The 11,287-nt window shown below is 40.6% G+C and overlaps 1 long non-coding RNA gene across 1 annotated transcript in view; it reads right to left on the reverse strand.

The window, feature by feature from the left end:
- The window catches only part of LOC129391426 (uncharacterized), a 29,450-nt gene extending 18,872 nt beyond the window's left edge, over positions 1–10,578 (reverse strand). Inside the window, exon 1 of the long non-coding RNA XR_008615543.1 lies at positions 10,474–10,578. This is a non-coding gene — a long non-coding RNA (uncharacterized lncRNA). The remainder of the gene's footprint in view (positions 1–10,473) is intronic.
- Between the last annotated feature and the right edge of the window lie 709 nt (positions 10,579–11,287).

The following is an 11,287-nucleotide window of genomic DNA, read 5'->3' on the forward strand; positions in this document are numbered from 1 at the left end:
TGTACATGGAATCCCCTTGAGTTTAAAATCTAATGTGAGAGTCTGATAGGAGATTTAAAAATGAAAAATTCCGCATGCCTGGGAGTGACCAATTATGCCTGTTAAGAAACTGGTGTCAGAGCCACTTGCTCCTTCTAGATATATTTCTTTGCTCCTGCATGCACATCGTTTCAGGCAAGCAGGGTTCATCTGTCTCCCCTCCCCCCATCCCCATACCACTCAGGGCTACAACTTTCTCAGGTTTTAGCAAATAGGCTGTGAAGCAGCTGTCCTGTCTGTTGCTGGCAAGAAGCACGAAGGGCCAGGAGGGAGTCTGTGCTCTTAACCACTTTGCTATTATAATTAGTCCCAAGTTCCTTGTTCTTGGGCTAGGCACTCACCCTCCACACACACCTACATGTAGGTACAGTGAGTATGGGTCTTATTTCTTAAGCTCAGGTGTGCAGGAAATGTACCTCTTTAAACATTTTCTTTAAATTGACTTAATTTTAACTCCTGGCACCCATCCTACCGGGCTGTATTATATGCTGTTTGTAAGAGTCGTACTTAAAATAGTGTAAGGACACTGAGAGGATGAAAGTAAAATATTGGAAGAAAACATACTATACGAATACCAACCAGAAGTAAGCTGATATGTCTATATACGAATAACAGACAAAATAGATGTTAAGGTAAGAAGTATTACTAGAGATAAATGGGAACATTTAATAATGTTTAAGGGAATAATTCAACAGACATAATAATAACCTAATAACATAAACTTTAAAAATATAAAGCAAAATATTGCTGAAGTAAAAGTAGATGTTGGCAAATCTACAATTAATTTGATTTGTTGTAATAAGCAGACAGATCTGTTAGAATACAGTTATTCTAATGCAACTCACTCTAACACAGCTGTTAGAATCTGCAGACAAAAATATGTGAGGATATAGAAGAGCTGGCCAACATTATCTACCAATTTGACCTAACTGAAATTTATAAAACTCTACACTCAACAACTGTGTAACAAAAATTCCTTTCAACTATACACAGAACATTTGTTTATTAATATTGACCCATAAGCCAGATCATAAAGCAAGTCTCAAAAATTTCAAAAGATTGAAACCATGTGCAGTATATTCTCCAACCACAGTGAGATTGAGCTAGAGATAAATGTAAAAAGATAACTAGAAAACCCTTAAATGTGTGGAAATTACGCAATACATTTCGAAATAACCCATAGGTCAAAGAAGAAAGAGCAATAAAAATTAAAAACATTTTTTCATTGAATGCTGCTGAAAATACAACATAATAAAACTTGTGAGATAAAACTAAAGAAGTGCTTTGAGAGCACTACTTACAATAGCCAAGACATGGAAACAACCTAAATGTCCATTGACAGATGAATGGTTAAAGAAGAGGTGGTATATATATACAATAGAATATTACTCAGCCATAAAAAAGAATGGAATAATGCCACTTGTGGCTACATGGATGGACCCAGAGATTATCATACTGAGGGAAGTAAGTCAGAAAGAGAAAGACAAATACCATATGATATCACTTATATGTGGAATCTAAATATGACACAAATGAGCTTATCTATGAAACAGAAACAGACTCACAGACATAGAGAACGGACTTGTGGTTGCTTAGGGGGAGGTTGCCAAGGTGTGGGGGGGATGGATTGGGAGTTTTGGACTAGCAGGTGCAAACTATTATACATAGAATGGATAAACAACAAGGTCCTATTGTATAGCACAGGGAACTGTATTCAGCATCTTGTAATAAACCATAATGGAAAAGAATAAAAAAAAAATAAGGTGGAGGAGACGAGGCTCCTCACTGAGTGATTTTCCTGGAATCTGAATGCTCTGAATCTGTTGACCACGACTCTTCAACTTTTAGGAATGAGCTTAATTATCAGTGACCTCTGGGGAGCTGGTGGAATGTATGAATCTAACGCCTATTCCCAGCTTGTAGACTTGCCAGCCCCCTTTAGAGCCAATTGTCATTGGATCCCCTGCCATCTCCAGCCATGGGGACCTTGAAATCTCCAGATATGGTAGACTGTAGGCTCCCTAATTGTAAATCTGGGGTCTCTGAGTCCTCTAAAACTTTCAATTGGTAGACAACAACAGGTTAATAGACTTCTTTCCCCCAGGGTGTGTCCTAATAATTTTCTGTTATAATATTTAATTTAGAAAAATATTTACTATTTAATTTGGAAAAGGAACAAGTGCACCAATCCATTTTTCTTATACAAATTACAGAATGAAAAACAAACTTGGTTGGGATAAGATGACGAAAGAATCCAAAGGATTCAGATATCGTTTTAGGGGGACAGTAGAGTTAGCTTTTTGGATTTATAATTTTAAAAAATATATATGTCAAAAGATGCAGGGTTTGGGGGAATCTTTCTTGCTTTGATGGTTTTGAGTGGCAAGGAATCATTTTCAGGAAGTATTTAATCAAAAGGACTGTCCCTTAGGAAAGGAGGATTTCTGTCTTTAGTCCTTTGCTGCCCTCTCATTTCAGATGTTCCCCTCTGTCTTGCCTGCCCTAGGGGATGAGGGCTGGACACTGCACACGTGGCAGGCCGCCTAGGACTGCTGAAAAGGCCTGTAATATTTTTGCCAAATTATTTTTCCAAAATCCACAAATAATAAGATAAAAATACTAAGTTTATATTTAAGACTTACTTATTGTTATGTCTCCCTACCCCATTAGGCTGTGAGAGCCCTTCAAAGACAGAGGTTATGAGCTAGTGCCTGACTTGCAGCAAGCTCACAGTCAATATTGAATAATTGAATTAATAAATGACTTGGATTTAAATGAGAGATACTTGAACCATATGAAACTGCCCACACATGAAGTTACAATGCTGGTGGAGAGAGGTCAGTACCCGTGAGTCATGCAAGGTAGAACTAGACCAGGTGTATTCCTATAGGATGCTACCCATTACTCGTCTGTATTTTAGCTATTTGTATTGTTAATGTATATGATATTTTATCTTCTGACTTTTTCCTGGTTAACCACTTATTATAAATATTTTTATAATAAGCGGTTATGGCTTCAAAGCCCTCATGTTTTATTTTTAATAGATGAGTACTATTCCATTGGCTTGTTATAGGATTCTTTTCTTAAACTTTATGTCCTGTTGAATTACTGGTGTGAGATTATTGACTAAAGGGAAATGGACATTGTGGTGACTTTTGCTATTAATTGCCTTATTGTGATAAAAACAAAAAAGCTAGCACAAATTTACATGGCCATCAGTGTAGAGAAGTGAATGAATTTCCAATCTGAGTCTACCAGCAACCTCTCCCAGACCCACTTTGAAAATACAACCTCCCACATTGTACACTCCCCTCACCACAAACACCCACAGCCATTTCCTGAGGCTTGCCTCTATAGGACACCAAAAAATTCAGGGGGAAGGAAAAATGCTCCAAATGGTTCCCAGATGTCTGGATGTGTGGCATAATTGGGCATTGAAACGATTGAGTTTTCATTTTCCAATGAGATATTTTGGTAACAAGCAAACACCATCTTAATATAGTAAGTAAATTTCTCCCCGCCACCCCAAATAGACTTAAATTCATAAAGTATTTAATGAACACATACTACATGCCAGGTACAATAGTGGGGATTCTGGAGCCGATATGAAGAAGTTTAGGCTTTGATGAAGGGTAAAATAAGGATGCATTTTTCTGTTTGGGCAAAGGTCTTATAGCAGTTACTTATGCTTTCAATGGAGGAGATTGTATTTCTCACACAACTCTTTAATTTGCAAATTTAGTATAATAATTACACTCTGGACAATATGTCACTTGTCTACCAAGATGTTTTTCACAAGTCAGAGGAGAGAAAATGGAGACACAGACGGGTACACCTAAGCGCCTCAGGAGAGGGTGAGACAGGATGTGCTGCCCTTTCCCAGGACCCCATCCTTCATCCTTTGGACTGAGAGAATAGAGAGACTCTTGTCCTGCTGCTGTGGACTCAGATGGAAGAGATACAGAGGAAGACCATACCCACAGAATCGCCCAGTTGGTGTGGTCTTTAAGAAGTCTGATTGTTTCAATCACATAATCTCAGTGGTAGGGGCAGACCTAGGATGAGTTAATCAATTAATTTTCAGTGCTACTCTGAAAGAGGCATGGTTGCAGGTGCTAGGGGATACACATGTCTGTACCTCCCACACAATGCTTTAGGTAGGTGACTGCTTGGAAAGGTCTGCAGGGAAGGATCTGATTTGAATATAGGACCTCCAAGTGATAAGATGCTTTAAGATTAAGTAGTCTATTATACTTTTTTCAGGATGAAAAGTCAGTGACTCAAAGGAGGAAAGTGATTTGCTCAAAGTGACACAGTTCGTTGATGTCAGGAAAACAAGGAAAACACAGTCCTTCCCGCTTTTGGTCTCCTAGGCTCCTGTTTTCTTCTCCACTGTCCAATATTCCATGTTCATTTCCTAGGGAGGCAAAGGCAGTGAATAGAGGAGAAGACGTGTATGACTATCTGGAGCTCATTCATGACTGAGTAACCACTCTTTCCCAGATTCCAGTCCTGTAGTAGGCTGTGGAAATGGCCACACCTCCTCATCCCTTCCTGTATCCATACTGTTTACTATGCAACTTCACAGCTCCTCCTAGTAAGAGGTGGGATCCATTTCCACACTCCTTGAATTTGGGCTGGCGCCATGACTGGCTTTGGCTAATAGAGGTGGGCTGAGTCTCAAAGTGCCAGTACTGAACTTAAGCCTCAAAGGTTTATGTGCTTCTCTTCTTTCTTGGAAACATCTTGAAAATTGGCCTGGGCTAGCTGTGGAAGATGGAAACTGCATGGCCCAGTCACCCCCATCATCCCTGGTGACAACTAGACAACTCTCAGCCCTGTGACCGATGCTATCCTAGACTAGTGCCCCTCTCCCACCCCCAATACACACACACCCGCCACCTGGCCGCAGACATATGAACAAGCCCAGAAGAAGTCAGCCACCACATCTGCCCCAGGTCAGCTAAACTGCCCAGCTGGGCAAAGATAAATGCTCAGATTTATGCCAACGAGTTTGGGGTGGTTTGTTACTCAACGATAATAATGATACAACTGTAATGGTGTCTAGTCATGTGATCCTGCCTTTGCTCTGGAATTCTAAGCTGCGTGTTTCCCAAGTCTCTGCCACCTGAGTTCCAGGAAGTGTCTGGAACACTTTCATCCTGGCTCAGCCAGTCTAGATTTACGCTGAGCCCAGAGCAAGCTCTCAAATGCACAAAACCTATGGCACCAACAGGGGTATTGCCCTGGTGAGGCCCCCTCAGAGGGAGCTTGTAGGAGGATGAGGTTAGTGGCGCTGGGGACTAGGAGGAAGCCAGGGGGTGTGGAGTCTCTGGAGCTGTGATTCACCGAACCCTTGCCTGGGGCATCCCCCGTGGACACCAAAGGTCTGGCTTACTTAATGCTAGAGATGAAGCTTGCTGTGGACTGAATCGTGTCCCCTCAAAATTCATCTGTTGAAGGCCCAATCCCCTGTATGATGGTATTTGGAGCTGGGGCCTTTGGAAGGTAATCGGGTTTAGATGAGGTCATGAGGGTAGGATCCTCATAATAGGATCAGTGCTCCTATAAGAGACAACAGACAGCCGCGTCTCGCTCTCTCTCTCTCTCTGTTTTCCTCCCTCCCTGCAATGTGAAGATACAGCGAGAAGGCTGCCATCTGCAAGTCAGGGAGATAGTTCTCATCAGAACCCAACCCTGCTGGCGCCCTGATCCAGGATTTCCAGCCTCCAAAACTATGAGATAATACGTTTCTGTTGTTTAAGCCACCCAGTCTAGGGTATTTGGGATGGCAGCCCCAAACTAATACACAGCTGTTGCTAGTTAGACAGATGTTTGGCATTGCTTCAGGGGAAAATAATCTGAATGATTAAATGAATTTTTCATTCCAGGTGTTTTGGCAATGTGAAGATGTGGCCAGCATGTGCTTGTGGGGTGACCCCGTGGCTATCCTGGGGAGTGGCTTCATGGACAAAGGGGGAAATTCTGGGAGGGGCCGGGGGAAGCTTCCTTCTCTTCCGTATCAGGGAAGCACGTGTTCGTTTTCGGAAAGGGAGCACCAGAACTCCATAGGCGAGCTTTTTGTCCGTGGAGCTTTATGAAATATATCCAGCCCCCTCCCTTTAGCTACAAACAGACTACATTAAACAAGCCTGCCTGCTGATTTGCCATTGTCCTCCTCTTCTGTTCGCTTTGTTGGTAGCCACTACTGAATTTGTGGTTGAAAATTGTAAGAAGCAAATTCTGGGCAAGGTCAAATGACTGAGCAAAAGAATGTCAAAAGATGAAAGTAGGTGACTGGTGCTTGTACTGAAAAGGATCCCCAGTACCGATTATACAATGATAAAAGGCATGTCTTAATGAATAAATGTTAAATAAATGCATACATGTAAATTGAGCTCCCCAAACCAAAAATTCTGTTAATAACGATTCTAACTTTCTCACATGTGACTCAGAGAATCGGGTTTGCTGACCACGTAGTGGGGAATTCTCTAGTGCAAGTGGGCACACTTTCTATAAACACTAGATAGTACATATTTTTGGTTTTGCCAGCCACAAATGCTGCAAGTACTCAACGTTGCTGTTGTCCCATGAAAGCAGCCTTAGGCAACACTTAAAAGAATGTGTTTATTTATCCAAAGAGGTGACTGACCAGATTTGGCTCATGGACCATGGTTTGCCAATGTTTACTCTTCTGGGTTCAGTGAATCAATGTTTCTAAGGTGCTTTAAGCAGTGCCTGGAATATGATAATGACTTTGAAATTGGCAGCAGGAGCTAAGCACTAAGAGGAAATGGGTTCGTGTATAGAGAATATGAGAGTCAGTCAAATGAAAATAAGGGCGGAGGTCAGTTGAGGGGATGTACACACAGCCCCAGCACTTGGCAGAGAATTGCCTTGGAGATTGTGTGTCTTACTCAGTTCAGGCTGCTGTAACAAAGTACCACAGACTGGGTGGCTTATGAACAGTAGAATTTTTTTTCTCACAGTTCTGGAGGCTGAAAGTCTGAGATTGGGGTGCCAGCAAGATCAGGGAGGGAACCTCTTCCAGGTTGCAGATGGCCAAATTCTCTCTTTGTCCTTACATGGCAGAAAGAGGGCTAGAGAACTGTCTGGGGTCCCTTTTATAAGAGCACTAATCCCATTTATGAGGGCTCTACCCTCATAACCAAAGGCTTCACCTCTTAATACCATTCCATTAAGAGTTAGGATTTCAGCATCTGAATTTCAGGGGGATACAGACATTCAGTCCATTGTTGTGATTTTCTTGCTGTACCAGGAAATTAACATGCCATGTTCCATCATGGAGTAGGCCCTGCTACCTTTCCCTTCTACATCAGCTTTATGAACCAACAGTCTACAGATATTCTGCCTGCATAAGCTACCTTGATATCCTGTACCCCACAGTATCCAGCAGAATAAGAGGTTATCGCTGTGACAAGACAAAGCAAACAATACTCTGAACCCCAAGGCAATGTGTCATCTTGCATGATCCAGACTAAGTGCCCATGCTAAGAACATTCCTACATGACTTACAAATCTTTTCACTCAATGCTGGTTGCATTGGCTTTTCTATTGCTATATTAGCTTAGTGCAGGTGTGTGAAAAGATTTGAGCATGATGAATCGTTTCTGCAAGAGCCAAAAAGGTAAATGATGAAAGTATTGGATAGAAAACATGTTAACAAGGTATTTTATATTCGCTCCAAGGAGCTAGATCAATTACTATGATGTGTTACATGTTCAGAAGTCAGGAAATTCTAAATTACGGTTCCCAGTATGAACGTAACTCAGACCCTTTGCACATGCAGTATTTTATATGACTGTATATGGTGTTAACTTTAATGCTTTAACATCTATGCTTAATGTGGCAACTATAAATTTGAATTTCTTGACTTCAGAGGTTATAACATTTAACCATACAGCCGCATTGATGTACTTATTGCATTCAAATATTTTTTGGTATAATATTATGACAGATCAACCCCCCATATGGATGGGTCTGGTCTTTTTTGTTATCATGCAAAAAAAAAAAAAAAAAAGAGTGTTGCCTGCCACTGTTTAGCTCTGTGGCCTCTCTAGGTCATTTGAACTAAGTGGGATGTGACTGAACAATTTTTACTTTCTGGTGGTTTCTACACCAAATCACATCTTGAGGAAGAAGGATTTTCTGAACATTGTTGTGCCATTTATTTCAGGAGGTTTGGTTACCCTAGAGATGGTGTGGGAAATGTAAGAAAAGTTCAGAGTTTACTCCCAGGCTGTAATTCACATTGTAATAACTGTACATGGAATCCCCTTGAGTTTAAAATCTAATGTGAGAGTCTGATAGGAGATTTAAAAATGAAAAATTCCGCATGCCTGGGAGTGACCAATTATGCCTGTTAAGAAACTGGTGTCAGAGCCACTTGCTCCTTCTAGATATATTTCTTTGCTCCTGCATGCACATCGTTTCAGGCAAGCAGGGTTCATCTGTCTCCCCTCCCCCCATCCCCATACCACTCAGGGCTACAACTTTCTCAGGTTTTAGCAAATAGGCTGTGAAGCAGCTGTCCTGTCTGTTGCTGGCAAGAAGCACGAAGGGCCAGGAGGGAGTCTGTGCTCTTAACCACTTTGCTATTATAATTAGTCCCAAGTTCCTTGTTCTTGGGCTAGGCACTCACCCTCCACACACACCTACATGTAGGTACAGTGAGTATGGGTCTTATTTCTTAAGCTCAGGTGTGCAGGAAATGTACCTCTTTAAACATTTTCTTTAAATTGACTTAATTTTAACTCCTGGCACCCATCCTACCGGGCTGTATTATATGCTGTTTGTAAGAGTCGTACTTAAAATAGTGTAAGGACACTGAGAGGATGAAAGTAAAATATTGGAAGAAAACATACTATACGAATACCAACCAGAAGTAAGCTGATATGTCTATATACGAATAACAGACAAAATAGATGTTAAGGTAAGAAGTATTACTAGAGATAAATGGGAACATTTAATAATGTTTAAGGGAATAATTCAACAGACATAATAATAACCTAATAACATAAACTTTAAAAATATAAAGCAAAATATTGCTGAAGTAAAAGTAGATGTTGGCAAATCTACAATTAATTTGATTTGTTGTAATAAGCAGACAGATCTGTTAGAATACAGTTATTCTAATGCAACTCACTCTAACACAGCTGTTAGAATCTGCAGACAAAAATATGTGAGGATATAGAAGAGCTGGCCAACATTATCTACCAATTTGACCTAACTGAAATTTATAAAACTCTACACTCAACAACTGTGTAACAAAAATTCCTTTCAACTATACACAGAACATTTGTTTATTAATATTGACCCATAAGCCAGATCATAAAGCAAGTCTCAAAAATTTCAAAAGATTGAAACCATGTGCAGTATATTCTCCAACCACAGTGAGATTGAGCTAGAGATAAATGTAAAAAGATAACTAGAAAACCCTTAAATGTGTGGAAATTACGCAATACATTTCGAAATAACCCATAGGTCAAAGAAGAAAGAGCAATAAAAATTAAAAACATTTTTTCATTGAATGCTGCTGAAAATACAACATAATAAAACTTGTGAGATAAAACTAAAGAAGTGCTTTGAGGAAAATATATGGCCTTACTTGAACATGTCTGAAAAGAGGAGAGGCTGATAATCAAAAGTCTTATCTTACTTCTCAGGAAGCTAAAAAAAGATGAGCAAATTAAAAGGAAAGACAGAAGGAAGGAAATAAAGATAAGATCAGAAATGAATGCAATACAAAAGAAACACACAAGAGAATCAACAAACCCCAGGTTGGTTCTTTGAATATACTAATGAAATTGAAAAACTCCTAAAAGGGTGTTTTTTTCTCTGCATATGCTGTGTGTTAATATCTGAATTAGCTAGAGAAAGAAGCTGATTCTTCATGTGAAGAGACAAAGTATGCAGTGACTGCTATGATCCCTTATGGAACCCCAAACTCTTACCAAGGGATCTCAACTTGGAGTGAATCTTCCTGGATGAGGTTTATTACACGGTCACCACTGTTAGTTCATTGGGGTCATATAATTTGCAAAAGCAAATAACAATAGAACTTGTGTACTCCAACAGGCAAATGTGTGACCCCAATGACGAGTCTCAGGGAATTTGAGAGATGTTCACTGTGGGTTGGAGAAGACTTCATAAAAGAGAGGGACCTTGGCCAGGGACCTAAAGCAAAGGCATCTTAGTTCATTAGTGGTAATGTCAGCTCTTTCTAGCATGCACCTCAAGACTGTTGCAGCCTGTACCCATTACTCAGTTCCAACACCACTTCCACATTTCCAGGTATTTGTTACAACAGCACCCCAGTTCTCTGAAGCAATTTCTGTCTTAGTCAGTTTGAACTACTAAAACAAAGATACCACAGGCTGGGTGGCTTGTAAACAACAGAAATTTATGTCTCACAGTTCTGGAGGCTGGGAAGTCCAAGATCAAGGTGCCAGCAGATTTAGTGTCTGGTGAGTTCCTACTTCCTGGTTCATACATGGCCAGCTTCACCCTGTGTCCTCGCATGATGGAAGGGGAAAACTCAGGTTTCTCCAGCCCTTTATAAGGCACTCATTCCATTCATGAGGGCTCCACCCTTATGACCTAATCGCCTCCCAAAGGGCCCATTTCCACACACCATGACATTGGGGATTATATTCAACATATGAATTTTGGAGGAACATACATTCAGTCTGTAGGAAGAGGTAAGCCTTAGTTAAGAGGAGAGAGGGGAGGGCATGACCATTAGAGGTAGCATCAGGGAGAAAGATGTAGGGAAGAGGAGTATGGAGGACCCAAGTTTGCTATTAGGCACCTCTTGAGGTGCCTGTTCAGTTGCCCCAATTCTGTCTTCTTTTCAAATTGCCTTTGGAACACAGGAGTGGGTCCTCAATAATGATGTCTGTAGTACATGGCCCTGACCCTCTGTCCAGGGCTGATTAACCCACTCTGGGTCTTAAAGACTTAGAGTGGAAAACTGAGAATCACATAAATGGGAAATGCAGAGCTGGGTCTCCATACTGATAGATGTATTAATACTAGAGCAATGTTTCTCCACCTTTTAAGGAGATTTTTTAGACATTTCCCCCAATGGCTCCCACCCCCATGAAATTTTAATACCAAAATGTAAAAAGATAACTAGAAAACCCTTAAACGTGTGGAAATTACGCAATACATTTCGAAATAACCCATAGGTCAAAGAAGAAATAGCAATAAAAATTAAAAACATTTT

Source organism: Physeter macrocephalus, chromosome 2, assembly GCF_002837175.3.
Source record: "Physeter macrocephalus isolate SW-GA chromosome 2, ASM283717v5, whole genome shotgun sequence".
NCBI lineage: Eukaryota > Metazoa > Chordata > Mammalia > Artiodactyla > Physeteridae > Physeter > Physeter macrocephalus.